The 22,685-nt window shown below is 25.8% G+C and overlaps 1 protein-coding gene across 3 annotated transcripts in view; it reads left to right on the top strand.

Annotated features, from left to right (window-relative positions):
* LOC117171832 overlaps positions 1–22,685 on the top strand; it is a 90,299-nt gene that overhangs the window by 45,038 nt on the left and 22,576 nt on the right. The window lies entirely within an intron of this gene.

Genomic DNA, 22,685 nt, shown 5'->3' with positions numbered 1-22,685 from the left:
TTTTAAAGTTATCTGAAAATGAATTAGTGAAAATTATTGAAAAACGGTTTAGGTATAACCTGTTGTGTGAAGACCTTTTTTGGAAGAGTCAAACGGTGAACGTAATCGAGGTCAGTCAGAGGATGAAAAAGATTCTTCTAAAGATGTCCCTTTCTGAATTCCAAGTTTTTGTATTTTGTATTATAAAATATTACTTCAGAACTTAAGAAGGTTTTTAAATAAAATTTTTAATCTTCTGAAGGATTTTAAAACGTTTCAAGATAATAAATGTCTTTTTAAGGTTCCTGGGAAAAATCAAAATGATATTTATTAAATAGAATTAGTTTTAAGATTTCGAAATATTTTTTTCGAAATCGGAATCTAAATCTAAATGTTTAAAGCTTTTCAAAACATTTAAAATTATTTTATAAATTAGTGAGAAAATATCTGGAAGACTATAAGGCAAATTTTAAAGATTTTTTCTAAATTTACAAAACAGCGACTACAATTTTGTTCAATTTTATAGAAAAAAAATGTAAGGAAAATTCCATTAAGTTAAACAAAAATAAATAGAAGTTTTAGAAAGAGTGAAAATAATTTTAAACTTGGAGAGGTTTAAAAAATGTACAGCCAAATCTAGATTTTTGAAAATTTCAAACACCAAATTTAGAAGTATTTTGAGAATTTTAAAAGGTTTCGAGAAAATAAACCAATTTGTTTTAAAATTCCTGATAGAGTTTTAAATTGTTTTTAAAAATTAAGTTTAGAAGGTTCTTTAAAGTTGTTGTAAAAATTTTAAAAGATTTTCAAAATTGTCGAAAAAAATTTAAAATATTTGAGGGCAATTTTTTTCAACTTTGCAGGATTTATTAAAATGTTTCTAAAAAAAATTTGAACCAGAATTATTTTTTAACATTTCGAAAACAAATTTTAAAACTTTTGGGAAGTTTAAAAAGATTTAAAGAAAATAACAAACATTTCTTAAGATTCGTTTGAAAGTAAAAGAATATTAAAATTATTTTCAAACTTTGAAAGATATTCGAAGTGTATAAAATATTTTTTTAATTTCTTCTTAACCAGTTTTTTTTTAGTTTTATGTTGTGTAGAAGATTTATATATTTTGAAAGAATTAAAATAACATACAAGATTTCAATAAATAAGGTTTAGGATTCATAAATAAATAGTAATCAACGAAAAGATGCGAAAATTGCCTTTTTTTACAGAAAATTATTTTTGTTTGTTTAAAAATCCATTTATTTTGGTTAATAATTTACTTCTTTGGCTAAAACTCTAAGTATCACAAAAAATTTAACTGATTTGTTTTTTTGTTGCTTTTTGTTATTAAAAGTTAATTTTTTAGTTGCAAAATCAACTTTTTGGTAAAAAAGTAATCTTCTTGTTTGAAAATTCATCTTTTTGGTTAAAAATTCCATATTTTCGGTTGAAAATTTATACATTTTTAAGCGCAAATTCATTTCTTTCGATTAAAATTTAACTGTTTTATTTTTAAAAAATTGTTGTTGTTGTTGAAACTTTACTTTTGAACTTAAAAATTAGTTATTTTAGTTAAAATTCGTCTATTTTCTTTAAATTCAATTTAAAGAAATTTAATATCAAAATATTATAGGTTGGAATATAAATTATTCAATTTTTCGTAAAAAAATGTTGTTTAAAATGATACTAGTTTTCTGAAAAGTTTGTTGTTGTTGTTTGATGAATTATTATTTTAGTTAAAAATTCATCTCTATGGCTAAAAATGTAACTATATTATTTAAATATTTGTTTTTTCTTAAATTAATTTTCTTAACAGGAAATTATACTATTTAATATTTAGTTCAAAAATAATTTTCTGAACAGGAAATTGAACTATTCCATTTTTGGTCGAAAACGTTTTTTTTGTTTTTGTTGAAAATCCATTGTTTTTACTGCATTATTGTATTATTTTTCCGTTCAGAAATTAACAATTTTCTTTAAAGTGAGCAGATTTTAGAACTAGACATGAAAGTTCAAAGTTTTTTAAAGAATTTTCCACAAAGTGAGAAATTTCAAACTTAGAAAACAAACAATTTCTCTATTAAACAATTCAATATTTTCTTTAATTTTCACTGGATTCAATGTTAGGAATCTGAATTTTTCTAGTACATACTAGATTTTCAATTTTCACTTATCATAAGTTTAAATTTTGCATTTAAAATTTAGATTTTCAAAAATTATAAATGCATAATTAAACATGATTAATTTTTAAATAATTTGAATTTAAAGTGATTTAAATTTTACAATCATAATTCATATGGTTGAATTTCAAAAAGTAAAATTGACAATTTGAAAATTTTTTTATTTTTAAACGAATAAATTTACTTAAAGTAATAGAAATTTTTAAGGGATATACTAAAAAAGAGTTTAAATATCACAATACTTCGTGAATAATTTTTTAGTTTAGTTTTAAACAGAGTTTCGATTTGTTTAAGTTTCAAGTTTCTGAAGTGTACATTTCTTAATATTTTTAATTTAAAATTACTTTTAATTTCAAATGCTTCTTTTTAAATACATTAGTTTTAAAGATTCAAAATTGAAATTTTTTCCATTTTTGGCGGTGAAAATCAAGGTTTAATTATTTTTTTATTTTGGAAAAATTTGTCTAGTCAATTTTTATGTTCAATCATAATATTTTAAATCGATTAAAAACCCAGATTTCTAGAATTTCCGGAGTTTTTACTTTGGAATATTTAATTTAGTTTTCAATTTGAAATTGTCCAATTTTAATCGTTTCGAATTTGAATTTATTAAAATTCGAAAGTTTAAACTTTCAACTTATTCAATTTTTAATGCTATTAATTTGATATAATAGAAGTTTCATTTCTCTGAATTTTAAATGATCTATTTTTGGAAATTTCTATCGAAATATATTAAATTCTTGAAGTTTTGAAATTGTGCTTTTTCAATTTAATTTTGAAATCATACATTTGGAGATTCTCGAATTTGAACATAAAATTAAGACATTTTCGACGCTATTATTCATAAATAATACAAGTTCAATTCATTTTATTGGAAATATTGTTCTTTTTCAAAATTTTATCTACCTAAAATACTTTGCATTGGGATCTATTCCATTCAAATCATTTCATAAATTTTTTTTAATCCGCTCTCTAATAATTACTTTTTATAAAATATTATCAATCTTCCAGTTTTAGTCCGTTTACTTATTAACAATAAACTAAATTTTAGATGACTTTTATCAATATTTTTAATTCCCTCTAACCCTACATTTTAATCTTCCGAAAATCCTGAAATCTTCCGAACCATAACATCCGTAAAAAATGACGTTTTTAATTTGACCTTGACGGTAACATTATATTTCGTTTCAAGGTTAACTTTTCTTTAACGGAAAGTCCTCTTTTTGACGTCGGAAATCCAGTGAACGGGAAATATCACGTACCAGTTATTTGTTTCAACAACGCACATTCAGTAATGACCTTGAAATTACCTTTAAGGTCAAATTAAAGGTCATAATTGAATTCGTCTTGTTGGAAAAAATAACTTCCATAATTATGCAATTTTTTTAAAAGCGGTTGCTCTCAGAGATGTTCGGACCTTGTTTAAGTTTTAATGACCTAAGAGTGACATTCAGGGTCAAATTAAACTTGTGACCTTAATACATATTTAAACTTGCAATTTTCCATTCTAATAATTTAAGATGCCAAACAGGGGGGGGGTCCATTTTTTAAATGACCTTCAAATGACCTTTATTGTCATCGTCAAGGTCATATTAAAGGTAACTATTGAATTCCTCGTTAAAAGTTACTTCAAAAGTGACGTTGACTTTAATGAAAAATATTTTACCTGAGGAAATATTCAGGAGGTCCGGAAATGTTTGAACATCCTTTTCATCAGTGAACGACAGCAATAAAAATATTTGAAGTTATCGTAAATGGAATACTTAAGAGCTATTTATATAATTAATAACAAATAAAGGTTTCAAAGAAAGTTGAAAGTTTCGTTTTCTGTAACCTCAGATAATTCTGGAATCCTTTAATCTCCCATCAAGCCTAGCCTTGGGCTGATGCTAGCTCGTAATAGCTTTGCTCGCCAGAAGCAATCTGTTTTACAAGATAAACGGCAAAAGTAGTGATAGTGAAAGTAATGCCAAGTATTTGCAGGTAATTTCGCAGCTTCAAAAGCATTAGATACGCAAGGATTTTTTCAAGAAAACAAAGTTCCATTAATCTTGGACTACAGATCACTCACACGTACGAGTAAAGACTCTCTTTAACTTCTATCGCAATATTGGTGAACTTCCTCGATTTCTCAGTTTGTTCGTGATGTCTCAATTAATTAACCAAGATCTAAGTGAGCCAGTAAAGAAGAATGTTTATTTTTATGACTTGGAACGAAGATCACTTTTGCTTTCAGACTGAAATTATAAGGTGGAGATAATTTACTCTTTGATTGCTGCTTCCTTAGCGTGGTTTCTTGATTATAATGGTTAACTGCTTTATCGTCACCGAGGCTGCATTGAATGTTCCATAATTGTTCGGTAATCACCAGTTTTCAGTTATCACTTTAGGATAAATTATTACGTTTTCAGTAAGTGATAAGTTTGTTTAAACGAGGCGCTACCATCTTGGGTCGTTAAACATTTTTTAGAACTACCGATACGAGTGAAAACTTTTTAAATAATTTTTTTTTAACCAACATTGAGCTCTAGTTAAAATAAATCTGGTTGGAAGAACTCTGGTTAATCATGATGAATATCTAGTGTGTTTCTCATTGAAACTTTACAAAATCTTATCCGGAGGAAATTTCTATAAGATTCTATCTGTCAAGAAATTTTATACTTTTGTACCAGCAACATTTCATTGAAACACTATCCAATCTAATTAGCACTAATCTTCTATAATATCCTATGTTCCAGAAATTGGGATATTTCTATTAAGTTTTATTTTTTCAAAAATCGTATACTTGTCTGTAAACATTTTCTCATTAAAACTCTATCAAATCTAAACTTCGCAGAACTTGTATTAAATTCTATCTTAGAAAGTTTCGGAAATTTCTATCAAATTCTTTAAATCGAGAAATCTTATACTTTTATATTAAACATTTTTTTTATTGAATAAAATTTGATTGAGTTTGAATGAGAATATCTTGGTAGGAAAGTATAAAAATTTTAAATAAGTAGAATTCGACTTTTTTTTTAGGTTGTGTAAATCGGATTTGCGATATGTTCGGCGACAATCAGATTTTATAATTTTGTAGTTTATTTAGAATTCTAGTACAGTACTGTATTTCTTATTCAAATCGTCAAGGAATAACAAGTAAGGCAAACATTCCAGTAATCGTGACCTTCGTCCCAGTTACCGCAATTTTAATTTTCTTTCTTTTATTCAATTTTATATATTTCATAAACACTTAAAATTATGCAAATGAATAAAGAGAATTATTCAAATTAAAAAGTACACATAAAAAAAACTTTTAAGCCTTAGACTAATAAAGTTAATAAAAAAATGTGTAATAGAAAAATTTCACGGTTTTTATTTATTTGCTATTGAATAAATAAATATAAAGTTTCTTGCTTGTAAAACTCAATAAGTTAAAACATAAATAACCACAAAAATTAATAGTGAAAGCTATGGAAAATATATTTAAAAATTTTTTTAATAAATTTGAAACCACTTTCTAGAAATTGTTATTAAGTGATATTAAAAAAATCGACAATAAATAACCTAGCTTAGTCTTAACAAATAATAAAATATATTTAACAAATACTAAATAAAATATTCTACAACAACAACAACAACAACAAAATAACTAGAAAATTTTTAATTTTAAAGAAATTTTGTCTTTTTGTTCTTTCCATATATATTAAAAAATTATTCTTTAACAGTCTTTTTATACAAAAAATGAAAAATAACTAAGAAATTGATAATAAAACGGACAAATTTTTTAAATTGTACAGTAGAAAGCTCACCAATTTTGACGATACTATTACATAAGCGAAATTAATGGGAAAAAACATTTGAAATAACTAAATACGGGAAAAATTTAAACAGAAAAAATTTGCTTCATAATCTATTTATTTATTTATTTTTGCATATTTAATTACTTAATTTTTAAAATAATTTTGCTTATGTAATAATAACGTCAAAATTGGGAAGATTTTTGTTTTCTTATTCACAAAGTTTTCCCATTTTGTAAAAATAATCTAATTAATTTTTTTAATTTTATAGATGACAAGACTTTCTAAAAAAATGTTTTTATTTATAGACTTGAGCAAAACATTAAGACGGGGAATTTTATCAAATTAAAAGAATTTCTGAAATATTTAAGAATATTTTACAATATAAAAATTTTTTTATTGGATTTTAATAATTTGAAGAAATTTTCTAGGATTTCAGAGATGTTAAGATATTGAAAAAGGTTTCAAAGAATTTCAGAAGATATGAAAAGATTAAAAATATTTTAGGGAATTTTAAATAATTTCAAACATTTTTTATTTCCTTTTAGTAATTTAGTAATATTTTAAAGGATTTTAAATAATCAAGGGTATTTTTAAAGATCCCAAGCCAACTTTAAGAGCTTTAAGAAATTCTCAAGGATTTCAACAAATTTCTAATGATTCGCAATATTTTATGAAATTTTAAAAGATTGCCCACGAAATATTTAATTTGTTTTAATATTTTAAAGTGATTTCTAATGAGTTTTAAGATTTTAGCCTATTTTTTAAATTTTAGAGGTACTTTCAGAAGCTTTACAAAGTTTGAAGGGATTTCAAAATATTTTAGGGTATTTAAAAATATTTCGATAAATTTTAAATTAATTTAACTAATTTGATGGAATTTCAGAATATTTCAAATAATTTATGGCATTTTAAAAGTTTTTCCAGTCTCGTTCAAGAGTTTCAAAAAGTTTTCAGGGATTTCAAACGATTCAAAAGGATTTCGCAGAGTTTAAAATATTTGAAGACATTTTTGGAATATTTTTTTTTTCAATTTATTTGAATTCATTTGCAATAAAACCTAAATTCCTAATCTTTTATTCCGATCTTTTAAAAATTATTTTTAATGCTACACTTTTTTAATCTCTACGTTTAATTCAGGATCAATTAATTATAATTTTTTGATTTGAATTTAAGTCTATCTTTCCATTAAGTCATTCATGAAATTCTTTTGAATTCCCTTCAATTTTTTAAAACTCAGTTCATACTTACTGAATTCAATTTATTCTCTCGATTAAATTTTGTTTCTATTTCGCTTAAATTGTTTAAATTTTTCTATAAGTTTTTTGAAGTCATATTTATTTATGTATCCTTCATTTTTTTAAATTCACCCAGAATTCTCATAAATTTCATCAAAATCTTTGGAATTCTTTTAAATTCAGAAGAAAATTATTCACATGGGGCAGCAATTCAGATAGCTCACGCTAATAAACAGTTTTGATGAAACAGCCAAATAGTTCTGCAGCTAAATAATACTGTTTGTAATGTAATGTGAAAATAATAGTAGATGAGTTTCTAACTCAATATTTTTGTACCTTACCAATATCAAGAAGATTCTATAGCTGCAGTGGTTCATGTATATTGTATGTCCTAAGTTTCTAGAACATTCTTGACGACGTCAGCAAGAATGTTCTAGAAACTTAGCATGGAACTAAACCACTACAGCTATAGAATCTTCTCGATAAGTTTATAGATCATTATTGATGACTTCTTTAATAATGTTCTAGAAACTTAGCACGGACCTAAACAACTACAGCTGTAAAATCTTTTCGATAAGTTTCTAGAACATTATTAATGACTTTATCAAGAATGTTTTAGAAATTAGCACGGACATGAACGACTAGAATCTTTTAAATGCCGGTAAGGTAGAAATCTTGCGTCAGAATCTGCCCTTCTCATTCACTAATAATATTCAAGTGGTACAAAACAAGACAGGCAAGAGAACGTTGTTTTTGTTTTAGGACAGATTTTTCTCTGAGTGAACACTGAATTCGTAACGCGAAAATTTAAATAAATAAGCCTATTGTTTTTTTTTTCCTGTGACTCTAAGAATTAATGAATCACCTATTCCATTTATTCGCTGTTTTTTCTTCATTATATCTTAGGAGTTATAAAATTAGGGGAGCTTGTAATTACACGTTCGTGTTGGTTTAAATAGAAGATAGCAAATAAAAAAGTTGACTTAAACCTTAACTGTAAACGAGGCGCTAAGTGTAGAAGTCGAAGAATAGCGTAACTTCGAATTGCAGCACCAGCGACGCGACATAATACAAACATACCTGAGTAATGACTACCGGGGCTCTGAACGTGTCAATGGGTCGCAAACGCAATATTTTCTAGAGATAAAGAAAAGTGGGACTTTGTAACTGTTACGTACTTTTGGCACTAGGCAATCGGTATCAAGGTCAAGTGCCCGCAGGGGCATGTCACACGTCTTCATAATTCCAGAAAACAGGAATATAAATCCGATGGCTTAGGATATCTTGTAAACGTTTTTAAATTATTTATCAATAATTTTCTAAAAGGATTCTTTATATTCTTTTATTTTACGGTTTGTTTATTTACGTGTTTAGTGAACAATTTCTTTATTCTAATTCTTTTTTGTCTACTGGGCTCATATCAATGTGTTTTGAAAATATTTATTTTATTTTTAAGTTGTGAAAAAATGACTGGCTCCGCTGGGATCTGAACCCTAGTCTTTCAGATTGCGGGTCTGATGCGTTTACCCACTGAGCTACAAAGAGTATGAGATTTTTTTTAGGTTTATTATTTTTTGCCTAATGGTTTAATAGAAATTAAAAAATAAAATATTTATTATGTTCTTAAGACCGTACGTTCTTCAGATATTATAAGTGAATGTGGATATTTTACTCGGAATAAACTAAAATTTGTTATTTAACAATAAAGCTTGAACTTTTTTGATCCACTTTTGCAGTGTTGCCTTTTCTTTCGAGATTTACAAATTTATGAAAACAGGTCATAAATCAGTTTTATGACTAATTAAAAAAAATGCTTAGTAGGTTCAACTTTTTTTCACAATGTTATAAGAAATTATTTAAAAAAATAATTTCATGTCTTGAAAAGACTCAATTTTATTGGGGAAACTATAAATATATTTACAGAGACTCTTTTCCATCCAATTTTTTATAGTAATAATAACTTAAAATTATATTAACAATCTTTATAAAAAAAACAATTTTAAAAAATTTTTTCATGAATAGACTTCTTTTACAAAAGCTGTCAATCGAATGCGGAATCAACTAGAAACGTTTCGAGAACGACTTCTTGGTGCAATGTTTTTTTAGTGATTATAATTAATAATTATATAAACTATTTTTTAAAACAAATGCAAATTTTGACAATTTTTTTATTAAGTAGACTTTATTTCGCCAAAAAATATTGGGCCTATTTATGAAAAAATAATGAAAGTTTGCATTTTTCTATGAACATTGCTTAAATAATTAATAAACAGCAGATACTCTTAACTTTTGGTAAGCACACATTATTATCTGTCATATTTCTTACAAAATCTATGGATTTTAAATAGCTTATCATTGTGCATCACTAAAAAAATCAATTTTTCACAATAGTTTGCTTATAACATTATAGACCATTTTTTATTACTATAACCTACTGAAAATCATTTTTATTCGTTTGCTACCTTGGTTTATGACCTGTTCTAATAAATTTGAAAACCTTAAAAAATAATTTTACTGAAAAGTTATACCACAAAAAGTTTAAAATTTGTTGTTAAATAATAGTTTTTTTTAAGCAAAAGTTAAATATTCGCAATCATTCCTTATATCTGGAAAAATGATTTTTTTCCACAAAAAAACTAAGAAAAAAACGTCCATTAAAAAAATTAAATCGAAAATGATTCCACATTAAACTGGCTTAGCCAAATTTTGAAAGTTGTCAATTATGTTATTATTGATTAAAAAAAAGGCTTCGATTTTTAAAGTGTACCTGTTTTTAACAAATACTTGGATTCCTTAAAAATACCGAAACAATATGAGTAAACTTTCCAAAAAAATATTTTTATATCAACGTAAGTGTTTGAAAATTTATTGAATTTCTTATAAACAAATAAGTGAATGACAATCCTTTTCTGGGGCTGGCACCGATTCGTTACTCGATTTTTACTATATTGGTAGAATTTATGTTTACAATGGTATTAGAAAAAAAATGATTTGTAACATTTTTAATAACAGTACAATACATTTTTTATAAACAGTTGATTACGTTACAAAAAAAGTGTAAATGATGAAAAATAGCCAAACAAGGAATTTTTTACTTATGTTTGTTTAAAAAATTACAAAATGTTATGGATTCATAGCAATATTATTAACATTTTTCCAAAAAATTTGTCCAAAAATAGCCAAATAGTGCATTTGTTAATTAGGTTTGTTAAAAAAAATTTCCGTTTTCATTAGATGACCGAGTATGATACCTAGACTTCATTTCTTAGTAATATATGATCTGTTTCATCGACAAAAAAGTATTACTCTAATCATTAACACTAAATATGGATAATTGTTTATAAAATTTCTTTAAAAAATAACAACATATTTATTAAATTTCATTCATTGAAATAATAAATAATTTGTGTCTATAAATTGTTTACATTCAGTCTAAATTAAGTGTTCAGTTACCATTTTTCAAATTCTAAAGCGATTTTTAATGTTAAAAACAAATCTAATTAACAAATGAATATCTTAGCCATTTCGAGCTCTAAAGACAAAGTTTCATCAACCAAATTTATCAAAAATTAATCTGAAATAAGTAATGAGTACGACTTTTCAATACCTGATAGCAATTATTAATTGTTTAAATAAATTTGGTTACAAAAGACAGACTTTATCAATTTTCAATCGGCAGATTTCAATTTTTAAAAGAATTACCTATAAATAATTTTGGACATTTACACTTCTTATGTTATTTTATAAGTGAGCGACGATTTTTTTCCTAAACAATATTAATCTGTAGTTTTGTATTTTTTATAAAATTTATTTAAATAAATAACAAATTTTGTCACCTGACAAAGTTTCTGATTCTAAACTTTCTGAGCCATTCATAGTCGATTTCGTGACAAAAGCCACATCCATTTGTTGATAAGTAGTCAAATTGTGAATTTGTTCATAAAGTTAAAAAAAAATAATTTTTATTTAATAAAGTAATACAAGAAAAGAATTATTTTAAGTTATTTAAAATTAATATCTATTAAAAAAAGTGACATCTGCCAGTTGAAAATTGACGAGAATTTGTATTTATTTATAAATTTATTGTGACAATAAAAAATTGTTATCAGGTATTAAAAAATCGGAAGTACTATTAATTGTGGATAAATGTTTAATTAATTTAGTTAAAAGGGCGAAACTGTTATATCATGAAAATGTGTTCCTAAAATGTATGTTCATAAAATGTATTTGTTTATAAAATGAACAATTACTTTGGATTTTTTCAAAATAAAAATCTAAGCATAGTTTCTACCTATGTACATTAAAAAAAATTAAAAATAAAGTTTTCAAGTATATTTAATCTTGAAGTAGCACTTCCACTCACTAATTTGTTTATAAAAATAGACAGATTTTCTAAAATGGTGTAGTTGCTTATAATTATTTGTGAAGAGTGTCAGCACTAATATAATGATATTTTATATAAATAAAAGTTGATGCAAAGAATTTAGTTTGTTTATAAAAAAGTATTTATAAAAAATCTCAAATTTCTTGTTAAATAAAAAGTTAATAGAAAAAAATTCAAAACTTGGTTCGGAATTGGGCATTTTTTCTCAGAGCAATACCATTTAAGCTCTTGTCGCCTCCGGCGGTAAACCCGGAAAACCCGTTTGTTAGAAATCAAATTTTGTTTCTTTTAACTTCAACTTGTCATAATTCAACCAATTATTTGAAATTTTTAATTAAATTAACAGAACATTTTTTTTCATGATGTTCTACGAGTGTTAAGGTAAATAGCATTGAGAAGTTTTTGTTTAAATAAAAGTTTTTAAATTTTACCTGAAACATTCATAAATCATGCATTCTTATCTTTAAGCGAAATTCGAGCCAATTTTGACCCAGACCAACTTTTAGTAGAAAAGTTGTTTCAAAAGGTATAAATTTAATTTATTTAATAATTTTAATATAATATTTATTTTTTCCGCTATTCGCTTTAGACGAAGTATTATTAATTAGTTGGGATTAAAAAAGATAAACTGTTGATTCAAAATAATTTTTCTTTCACATTTTTTTAACTGATAGAGCGACTAGGGTAAAAATAAAATATCACAAGAAAGAAACTATAAACAAAATAATATGTGTTGTATTCTTTTCTTTAATTTTTTTCATATAATTTTATTTCTTGAATTTCGACTAATAAATAAGAATGCGTCATATCGAGAGTTGCATTTCCACATGGACGCAAGTTGATACATTCTTGCGAAGAAACGATCCGTCAAGGCGAAATAAAACATAAATAATGGTAGCCTTATTGATGATTCATTTTCAATAATTTTATCTGCCGAAAAAATAATTATAAAATTCTAAACAAACTTTACCGCTGACAGTTTTTTGTTGCTCAAAATTCACTCGAATCCTCAAGCGCCTGAAGGTATAGCCCATGATTTATAGAATGTCTTGGATAAAAATTGATAACTTATTTTTCAATAAAAAATTAATTATTTAATTACTCTAATAGTCGTAGAATATCATAACGAAGATTTTCTGCAAATTTGATGAAAATATTCCTAGAATTGTCTTATTTATGGCAAGTTCAAATCAAAACACACAACAAAATTTGCTTTCTAAAAAGCGGGTTTTATTTCGAGAAGAGAAAAAGCTACAAATTTTTTGTTAAAAGAAAACAGGTGCGCAATTAAATTTACTATATGAGTATGCACTTTAACATTAAAATTCGAACATCCAATCCAGCCTCTTTATTAAAGAATAATTGGATTAGATATCCTGCGATATTCCAATGGAGTGGTTTAGTAGTCTCATAGATAACAATTGATAACTTGTGCTTAAATCAAAATCTTCATCAATTATTGATTCTGGCAGTAACAGAACATTTCAAAGAAGATTTCCTCTAAATTTCATCAAAATATTCCTAAAATTCGCTGAATTATGGCTAGTTGAAGTCGAGAAAGGCAAAGAAATTTATTTTCTAAGGATCGCTTTTATTTTAAAAACGAAAAAAGCTACGACTTTTTCGTTAAATAAAAAAAGATGTGCAAATAAATTCTTGATGTGAATATGCACGTTAAAATTAAAATTCGGCGATGAAATCTAGTCCCTCAATTGGAGAATAATTGGGTTAGATATCCTGTGATATGCCAATGGAGTAATTTAGTAGTTCCATGAGTAACAATCGATAACTTATGTGTTAATTAAAATCTTGATTAATAATTTAATCCACCAGTCACAGAAAACCTTAAAGAAGATTTTCTGTGAATTTCATCGAAATATTCCAAAAATTGGCTGAATTATAGCTAGTTGAAGTCGAGAAAAAGCGAAGTAACTTTTTTTCTAAATAACGCGTTTATTTAGAAAACGGAAAAAGCTACAACTTAATTCTCAAAAGAAAAAGGATGCGCAATTGAATTTCCTATATGAATATTCACACCAAAATTAAAATTTGTTCATGCACTCCAGCTTCCTAATTAAAGAATAATTGGGTTAGATACCCTGAGAAAATGCCAATAGTGTAATTTAGTAGTTTCATGGGTAACAATTGATAACTTATTTCTAAACCAAAATCTTGACCAATTATTCAATCTACCAGTTATAGAACCTCATAAAGAAGATTTCCTGTAAATTTTATTAAAATAGTCCTAAAATTGGCTGAATTATGGCTAGTTGAAGTCAAGGAAAGCTAAAACATTTTTTTTTTCGAACGTGTTTATTTCGAAATCGGAAAAAGCTACAACTTTATTCTCAAGACAAAAAAAGATGCACAATTAAATTTTTTATATGAATATGCACTTTAAAATTAAAATTTGATCATAAAATCCAGCCTCTTAATTAAAGAATTATTGGATTAAAAATCCTGCGATATTGCAATGAAGTAATTTAGTAATTTCATAAGTAACAATTAATAACTTATGTTTAAATTAAAATCTTTATTAATAATTTAATCCACCAATCACAGAACACCTTAAAGAAGATTTCCTGTTAATTTCATCAAAATCTTCTCAAAATTGGCTGAGTTATGGCTAGTTGAATTCGAGAAAGGCAAAGCAATTTTTTTCTAAATAAAGCGTTTATTTCGAAAACGGAAAAAGCTATGACTTTTTCGTAAAATTAAAAAAGATGCGCAGTTAAATTTTTGATGTGAATATGCACTTTAAAATTTAAATTCGGCGATGAAATCTAGTCCTCGATTGGAGAATAATTGGGTTAGATATCCTGCGATATGCTAATGGAATAATTTAGTAGTTCCACGAGTAACAATTAATAACTTATTTTTAATTAAAAATCTTGATCAGTTATTTATTCTACAAGTCAAAGAACATCATAAAGAAGATTTTCTGTGGATTTGATCAAAATATTCTAAAAATTGGCTGAATTATGGCTAGTTGAAGTCGAGAAAAAGCCAAGCATTTTTTTTCTCGAAATAATGCGTTTATTTTGAAAACGGGAAAAGCTACAGCTTTTTTGTCAAAAAAAAAGATGCGCAATTAAATGGCCTATATTAATATGTTCTTTAAAATTAAAATTTGTTTATAGGATGTAGCCTCTTAATAAGAGAATTATTGGGTTGAAAATCCCACAATATGCAAAAGAGCAATTTAGTAGTTTCACGGGTAACAATTTATAACTCATTTTTAAATTAAAATATTCAATATTTATTCAATCAGCGAGTAGTGGAATATGGCAAAGAATATTTTCTGTGAATTTCATCAAAATATTCTTAAAATTGGTTGAATTATGGCTACTTTAAGTCAAAAAAGGCAAAGTAGTATTATTTTTCTAAAGAACTCCTTTATTTTTAAAACGGGGAAAGCTACCACTTTTTTGTTAAAAGAAAAAAGATGCGCAAATAAATTTCCTAGATGAATGTGCACTTTAAAATTAAAATTCGGCAATGAAATCTAGTCCTTCAATTGGGAAATAATTGGGTTAGATATCCTGCAATATGCCAATGGAATAATTTAGTAGTCCCATGAGTAACAATTGATAACTTATTTTTAATTAAAAATCTTAATCATTTATTTATTCTACGAATCGAAGAACATCATAAAAAATATTTTCTGTAAATTTGATCAAAATATTCTAAAAATTAGCTAAATTATGGCTAGCTGAAGTCGAGAAAAAGCCAAGCAACGTTTTTTTCGAAATAACACGTTTATTTTAAAAACGGGAGAAGCCAGAAATTTTTTGTCCAATTATAAAAGATGCGCAATTAAATTCCCTATATTAATATGCACTTTAAAATGAATATTCGGTTATAAAATGTAGCCTCTCAATAAGAGAATAGTTGGGATAAAAATCCCACAATATGCAAAAGAGCAATTTAGTAGTTTCACGGGTAACAATTGATAACTTATTTGTAAATCCAAATTTTTAATATTTATTTAACCAGCCAGTAGTGGAATATGACAAAGAATATTTTCTGTGAATTTCATCAAAATATTCCTAAAATTGGTTCAATTATGGCTACTTCAAGTCAAGAAAGGCAAAGTAATATTATTTTTCTAAAGAACTCCTTTATTTTTAAAACGGGAAAAGCTACAGCTTTTTTATTAAAAGAAAAAAGATGCGCTAATAAATTTTCCAGATGAGTATATACATTAAAATTAAAATTGGATTATGGAATCCAGCCTCTTGATTAAAGAATAATTGGGTTAGATACCCTGCGATATGCCAATAGTGTAATTTAGTAGTTTCATGGGTAACAATTGATAACTTATTTTTAAATAAAAATGTTCACCAATCATTTAATCTACCAATCACAAAACATTCCAAAGAAGATTTCCTCTAAACTTCATAAAAATATTTCTAAAATTAAATTAATTATGGCTAATTAAAAACGAGAAAGGCAAAGCAATTTTATTTTCTCAAGAACGCGTTTATCTTGAAAACGGAAAAAGCTTCAACTTTTTTGTAAGAAGAAAAAAGATGCGCAATTAAATTTCTTATGTGAGTGTGCACTTTAAAATAAAAATTCGATCCTAGAATCCGGTCCTTCATTTAGAGAATAATTAGGTTAGATAATCTGCAATATACCCATTGAGAGATTGTCTATTTTATTTTCACGTGACTTGGGATTTAGTGATTATTCATTCTTCTTAGTGAAGGTAGGGTTAAAGTTGGCCAAGAAATAGCTTCAGGTGCTACTTGAAAGATTCACGCGATAAGAGAGTCTTTTGTGTGTAATTACAAGACATGTGAATGGAAAAGTGGATCTGATCAGGACAGGTCAGGAAGAGAAGATATTACTGAGTTCCATTAGGAATAAATCCTGCTCTTCAAGCTTACATTTTGATTGAATTCACACTAGTTTCTTAGTTTCCTCTTTTTTTAGATAATTTTTTTTAAATTCTGTTTTCAAAAAATTCCCGTTTTTATCGTTTTTCTTTAAAATAAATGCGAACTGAATTAATAGAACCAAAAAATAAAATACAACTATTTTCATTCAAAAGTTAAATATGTTATTCTTTTTGATTGAAAAGTTTAGTATGAAAATTTTGGTTCATGATTAATTTTTTTGGTTTGGAATATTATTCTGCGGTTAAAAATTTAATTATTTTGTTAAAGATTCAACATTTTTGTCTTTGAAATTTAAAATATTTTTTTTGAAAATTGATCTATCTTTTAAAAAATTCGTGCTTTTGTCTAAAAATTTCAACTATTTGTTTAAAAATGCCACGGTTTTTGGTTCAAATTACATTTTTTTGTTTATAAGTTCAACTATATGGTTACAAATTCACGTAATTGGTTAAAAATTCAATAACATTGTGGCAAATTCAAATATTCTGAAAGTGAATCTATTTTTGGTTAAGGCTTAATTTTTTTATTTAAAAATTGAACAAATGCGTGAAAAGTTTATTTATACTTTGTTCTTTAAAAATGTCATAATTATGTTAAAAATTCCATAATTCTGTAAAAATTTCAATCTTTTGTTGAAAATGCAATCATTTGTTAATAATTAATTTTTTAAGATATAAAGTTACCTTCCTTTATTTAATGTAAAGTTTGTATGTGAAAAATTTAATTGTTTTCTAAAAAATGCAACTATTTTTTTAGTTAGGGTAAGATTTATATTTATTTTTTTATAATTTTATCATGTGGTTAAAAATTCATCTATTCAGATTGAAGGGTTGAAAATTTGGTCGAAATTTTAACTATTTTGTGGAAGATTTAATTATTGTTTTAAAGTTCAACTATATTCTTGAAATTAATAATTTTCAATTTGAAAATTCACCTTTTTTCGTTAAAACTGAACCTTTTTTGTGTATAATTTAAATCTTTTATATAAAATCTAACTATTTGGTGGAAAATACAACTGTTTTTATTTAAAGTATAATTTGTTTGTTTGGAAATTCGATCATTTTGTTTAAATGTCATTTTTGTATTTTAGGTATTTTACTATTTGGTTAAGAATATAACTATGTGTCTTAGAATCTCATTATTTCGTTGAAAATTGAATCATTATGTTATTGTCAATAATTTAACTTTTTAATTAGAAAATTTTTCTATTTTGTTAAAAATATATTTTTTGGGTAAATAATTATCACTGTAGAGAAAAATTGAGCCAATTTGATAAAAATTAATTTTTTTAACGATAATTTGACTTTCCAGGCTGAAAGTATAACTGTATTCTACAAAGTTCGAATATCTGCATAAAAATACAATTATTCGTTCAAAAATTGAATTGTTTCATGAAAAATTTATCTTTTTTGGTATAAAATTCATCATTCATAGTTAAAATAGATTTTTTAAATTCTACTTTTCTAGTTAATAATTCAACATCTGCTCAAATATTTGTTTGTTTAACTTAAATATTAAACTATTTATTTGCAAATAAAACTGTTTGATTGAAAAGCTATCTTCGTAAAATTGAATTTTAAGTTTTTGGTTAAAAATTAACTTTTTTGGTAAAAAATAATTTTTTTCATTTTGAAAATTCACTTTTCCTGGTTCAAACTGCACCTTTTTGTTAAAGGTTTAACTGTTTTCTAACAATTTCAACGATTTATGTAAAATGCAACTATCTTTGTCTAAATTTTAATTTTACTTATTAAAAAATTCGATTATTTGGTTCAAAAGTACTCGCGGCATGATAGGCATTTTACTATTTATTTAAAAATGTAACCGTGTAGTTTAAAATTTAATTATTTTGTTAATAATTGAACTATTTTGATAAAAAGTCGTCTTTTCTGATTTAAAACTTCTCTTTCTTGTTTAAAAATTAACTTTATTGTTAATAATTGAACTATTTTGTTCTAAAATGTGTGTTTTGTTAAAAATGTATTTCTTTTCTTGAAAATTCATCACTGTTGTTGAAAATTTATCTCTCTGGTTAAAAATTGATTTTTTAAAGTGAAAATTGAACTTTCCGTGTTGAAAATGTTGAAAAAGTCTTCTACAAAATTCAAATATCTGGTTGGAAATTCAATTATTTGCTTAAAAATTGAACTAATTTGTTAAAAAATTATTATTTCTTGTTAATAATCCAAACTCTGCTAAGATATTTGTCTTTTTGATTTTAGGATCAAAATTGTTGTTTGAAAATACAACAATTGTTGATTGAAGTTCGATACTGCTTAAAAATTCAACTATTTGTTAGAAAATTAAACTATTTTGTTAAAAATACGTCTCTTTTACTTAAAAGTTTAAGTCATTATTTAAATATTTTTTAAAAGATCATTAAAATATTTACTTGAAAATACAATACATTTGGACTTGAAATCTTAAAAATTTAACATGGTACCTACACTAATTTTATTAAAAATAATTAATTCCCCTAATTTCACAAAAAGGCAACAAACTTCCCTTTTTTGATTAAATTCAAGGCCATAAAGTTTGCAATTGCTAATACTTGTAACTAACAGTAATTGTTATTCAAATTTTCACCTCAACCCGCTAAACAATTTCTGCAGAAACCAACATTCTATCGAGTGTCTCTGACGCATCAAGGAAAGTTAAGCGGCTCGAATAAATTTGATAAATTACCGTAGAGTCGGTGATTTTCAAAGGTGGTTTAGTATGTGGGGCCCGAAGACCCCCCAGAAGCGCAAACGGATGTATAAGGTATATAAAGCAAGGTCCCAGATGATCTCGGAATTAAGGGTAGGTCGCTGGTTCGAGCCTTGGCAACGCGACTCGCCAGTAACAGCCAGTAATTACTACATTATAACCCAGATATCGCGTCGGATCGCTACGCAATGCCGTTAGCCACGTAGGTCCCAGACGCGATCCCAGTGCTCTGACCCAGAGCTAAGGGCGACGGGATTGGACCGCTGATGCCTTCAAATGGCGAGCGTTCCAATCTGGCCCGTCCACATTTGCCCGCACTCCGCAGTAACGTTCGCCTTGCCAATGCAACGGGGCACACGCGTAAGGACATGCCCGTGTTCCGCTCTTTTTCAACCTCACCAGTTCACCAAGAATCGAGAACCAAGCATTTCAGACGCATCCTGTTGATCACTTCACAGTTCTCGACGCAATCTTTCCTAATCAGGAATCGAGTCTATCAAGTTCAGTTGATGATTATGTAAACCTAGCGTTATTAGAGAGTAAATTACAGTCAGGCGGGGTAATTTCGGACATGTGGGGTCAATTTGGACACACCTGGATTCTCTGGATTAATTGGATAGGTTATTCAAAACTGTTTCAAGAATCTGGATTCAGTGCAAGCCTTGACTGGTTCTAGATTCTGGTTAAAAACAATTAGCTTTAGTAAATTAAAAACTTATTTAGGGATGTCTGAATTTACCCCATTTGGCCGAACTTACCCCACATGTCACAAATTACCCAGTTTTTTTCTGGAGAGGAAACAGCACTTTTATCAATTATTTTATTCTGGCAACAAAATTTAGAGCCTTAATATTGCATTGATGTTAACAAAATTTTAATAATCATCATTTATTGACAAGTTTACTTACGACAATAAATATTGACTATATGCTTTATCGAACGAACGGTAGATGTCGACAGCACTTTTTACGAAATTCACAGTGAGGTTCATCACGTGGACGTTGGAGGGATGACGTTTTTCTGAACTCTGATGGCTTTAACATCCAGGATTTTTATTCTAACCGCTCGCGAATTTTAGTTTAGCAGAAAAATATTTCCAAATAAATATATTAAAGGCTGTCGATAAATTATTTTTCTATTGTTTTAAGCAATTTTTTCTTTTACTGATTTTAAGAATCTTTTCCTTTTTTCTCGTGTTTTCGTTTGATTTTGAGATGAATTAAGAGAATCTTATAAGAAAATACAACTATACATTTTTTTGAAATAATATGTTTGGGGCTCAAAAGTCTACTGCGATAATTTTTTGATCGGATTGAATCTTCCTTAATTAAAAATTCTGTCTTTTGTTGAAATAGTGACGCTTTAATCAAATGTTTTCTTGAACAATATTTTTTCTAGCAAGATTCATTAGTTTCGATGAAAAATCATCTTTTTGAGTGTAAATTTAATTATTTTAATAAGAATTCATTTTTTGTTATAAAAAATAAATTTTCCTAACTGAAAACACCACAATTCCATTTTTGGTTTAAAATATATATTTTAAATTGAAAGTTGATATTTTTTAGTTGAAAAATTGTTACATTTGATCGAAAATTAATTTTTTGAGTTATAAATGTATCCTTTTTGGTTAACAATGAAACTGTTTGGTTGAAAATGAATATGTTCTGGTTCTGGATTCAACTGTTTTGTTCAAAATTCGTCTCGGATGAATTTTATTCTTTGCAAATTCATTAATTTTTTTGTTGAAAAAATCAACTACTTGGTATAAATTTTAGATTCTTCGTCAAAAATTATTTTTTCTTGTTGGTTCAAGATTCATAATTTTAGCTGAAACACGCAACCATTGGTCGTGAATTAACATTTTTGTTGAAAAATCACATTTTCGTGTTCAAAATTCTACTGTTTTTTTTAGATAATTTGAATTTTCAAAAAGATAATTAAATATTTAGTAGAAAATAAATTTTTGTTTGAAAATTAAATAATTTCTTTGAAAATTTTACCATTCTAATAAAAGTTTGTTGTTGTTGTTGAGAATAAAGTTCCTTCACTAGAAATCTTATAATTTCAATTTTGGTTTAAAATTAATATTTTAAATAGAAAATTCATCTTTACAGTATGTAAATCCCTGCGTTTGTTGAAAAATCGTCTTTTTTGGTTGAATTCAACTGATTGGGATTTAAAATGAACTACTAGTTTTAAAAAAAATTATTTTTTTTGTTAAAGAATTATGATTTTAGTTAACAAGTAAACTGATTCTGAAAAATTTTTCTTTTAAAAAAAATTAAACAATTTAGTAGACAACTAAACTAGTTGTTATAAAATGATATTATTTTCTTTCACGAACCATTTTACAAAAAAATCCTTTTTTTGTTGATAATTAGTTTTCTACACTAACAATCTAATAATATCTAATTAAACCGTTTTTTATTAAAAATCAATTTTTTTGTTTTTGAAATATAACTATTATATTTTTCGTTGAGAATTATTTTTTTTTAACGAACTACTCAATTAAAAAATGAACCACTTTGTAAAAAAATCTTTTTTTTGTTGTTGAAGAACTAGTTGGTTTAAAATTAACTTTTTTGTTGAAAATTAATATTTTTGGTTTAAAATTCTACTAATTTGGTATAAAAATGAACAATTTAGTTAAAAATTAGACTATTTATTAAAAAATTTAACTATTTTGTGTTAAATTCATTTTTTGCTGGCTTAAAAAATCATTTTTTATCGAAAAATGTAGCTATTCCATGTTTTGTTAAACATTTTTGCTTTATAAATAGAACTTGCAAGTATTGGTAAAAAATTAGTTTTTTTGCTTAAAATTGATACATCTGAATATAAAATTAATCCCCTTTGTTGAAAATTTCTCATTTTGGTTGAGGATTCATGTATTTTGTGACAAGTTCGTCTTTTTTAGGTGAATTTACCCGGTTGAAAAATTTTTTTTTGTAATTGAAAGTAAGTTTTTCAAACTGAAAAATTTAAAAATTCTATTTTTGGTTGAGAAAGTATTTCTTTTATTTGAAAATTTATCTATTTCACTGAATATTCATATTTTCTTATTAAAAATTAACTGGCTTGATAAAAGTTCTCCTCTTGCGGTTTAAAAGTCAAATGTTTTCTAAATATTATAGCTTTTTAGCTTGAAAGCTTGATTATTTTGTTGAAAATTTGTCCTTTTTGGTATAAAATAATTATTGTTTTTCGAAAATTTCTCAATGTGGTTGAGGATTCAACTGATTTGTTAACAATTCGTTTTTTGTTTGTTGAATTCAACTGGTTGGTACTTCGTTCTAATTTTTTTTTGTTAAAAATTAGTTGTTTAAACTAAACAATTAGGTATTTCATGTTTGTTTGAAAACTTATATTTTTCAGTTGAAAATTTAACTATTTGTTATAAAATTAATGTATTTTTTTGAAAATTTATATTCTGGTAGAAATTAATCTTCTTGGTTGAAAATTCATATTTGCAGTTTAAAAATTTAGCTAGTCGGTAAAAAAAATCAACTATTTTGTTT

The sequence above is a fragment of the Belonocnema kinseyi genome, chromosome 4 (genome assembly GCF_010883055.1).
Source record: "Belonocnema kinseyi isolate 2016_QV_RU_SX_M_011 chromosome 4, B_treatae_v1, whole genome shotgun sequence".
Taxonomy (NCBI): domain Eukaryota; kingdom Metazoa; phylum Arthropoda; class Insecta; order Hymenoptera; family Cynipidae; genus Belonocnema; species Belonocnema kinseyi.
This window is presented reverse-complemented; position numbering and strand designations above follow the sequence as displayed.